Source organism: Trichosurus vulpecula, chromosome 5 (genome assembly GCF_011100635.1).
Source record: "Trichosurus vulpecula isolate mTriVul1 chromosome 5, mTriVul1.pri, whole genome shotgun sequence".
In the NCBI taxonomy this organism is placed as follows: domain Eukaryota; kingdom Metazoa; phylum Chordata; class Mammalia; order Diprotodontia; family Phalangeridae; genus Trichosurus; species Trichosurus vulpecula.
In genome coordinates, this window is record NC_050577.1 from 122,218,792 (window position 1) to 122,220,504 (window position 1,713).

Below are 1,713 nucleotides of genomic sequence, written 5' to 3' on the forward strand. Positions count from 1 at the left end.
TTTACATTCACTCTGTGCTAGGAAGGCGGGGACCTATCCTCCCATCTATGAGCTGCAGAGTGAATTGGGCTTAAGGCTTGGTTTTTGAAAAAGAAACCTAGCCAGCAAACCTAATGTTAAGGAGGCAGACTTCTGTCATCGAAATGTACTTTACTTTGGACAGAGCACGGAAAGACAGAAGGAGAGAGGGGAAAGGAGAAGGAGAGCGGGAAGAAAAGGAAGAGGGAAAGGGAGAGGGAGAGGGAGAGGGAGACGGAGACGGAGACGGAGACGGAGACGGAGACGGAGACGGAGACGGAGACGGAGACGGAGACGGAGAAAGTGTCTGAGGCCAGATTTCAACTCAGGAAGGTGAGTCTTCTTGACTTGAGGCCAGGCACTCTAGCCACTCTACCACCTAGCTGACTCAGTGGATTGATTAGGGAGTATTAAAGGAAAACATTTTGTAAACTATAAAGTACTATGTAAATAAAAGCAGAGACCAGGGACTGGAATATTGGTTCCATGAATTCCAACTAGGCTGGGATAGCCAGATTGGACAGTGTGGAGAGGAATGAGTGTAAGAATACTGGAAATATAGGAAGAGACCATGTTATGGAAAACTTTAAAAGCCAAACAGTGGAGTTTCTATTTGATCCTGGAAGTAATGGGGGTAATCCCTGAAGCTCAATGAGGGAGGGATAGGAAAGAAACAAAATGCCTTTTTAATGTGAGCAATCACAGAGCAAATAAGATATACCTTAGTTCACTTAATAGAATGTGCAAAATATTGTCAAAATGAATCGTTTTCATATCAGTAATGGAACACACACACTCATAAAATGTAGTCAAACTGAAATTTAGAAGTTTACAACTGGAAGGTTCCTTAAAGGCCATTCAGTCTAACACATTCATGCTATGGGTGAGGAAACTGAGGCCTGGGAAGGTTAGGCAGCCTTCCCAAAGTCACAAAGACAGTCAGTGGCAGAGCTAGGATTTGAACCCAAATCCTCTCATTGCAAATCCCATGTCCTTTCCCCTCTCTATGTTGCTATGTCCCAAATAAAAGCCTACAACACCCAGTATTTCCAGGTGGTGTCCCATCTGAGTACTAACCAGATCCAACCTTCCCTGGATTTAGAGATTAGACAAGAGCAGGTGTATTCTAGTCATATGCCCTTAGATCTGATCTTGGTCTAAGAAGGATTATCAATTTTTTTAAGCAATATTATGTTTCCAGAAACCTTCAATTAAAATCAGTCCTAAAATAACATCTCCTATATAACCTCTTTTCACTTCCACCATTGTCACCATCCTGGTTTAGGCCCTCATCACTTCACACCTGGCCTACCATAGTAGGCTGATGATTGTTCTCTCTGCCTCAAGTCTTCTGCAGTCCAGTCTATTTGCCATCCAGCTATCAAATTGATCTTCCTAAACAAGTAGGAAAATCTCTCTCTCTTTCTCTTTCTCTTTCTCTTTCTCTCTCTCTCTCTCTCTCTCTCTCTCTCTCTCTCTCTCTCTCTCACACACACACACACACACACACACACACACACACACACCACCCTCTGCCGTTCATTGAATTCCATAAAATCTTCTGACATTCAAAGACCTTCACAACTTGGCCTCCTCTCACTTTTCTAGTTTCTTTTTTTTTTAGAAGGGGGAAGTCAGGAAAATTGGGGTTAAGTGACTTGCCCAAGGTCACACAGCTAGTAAGTGTGTCAAGTG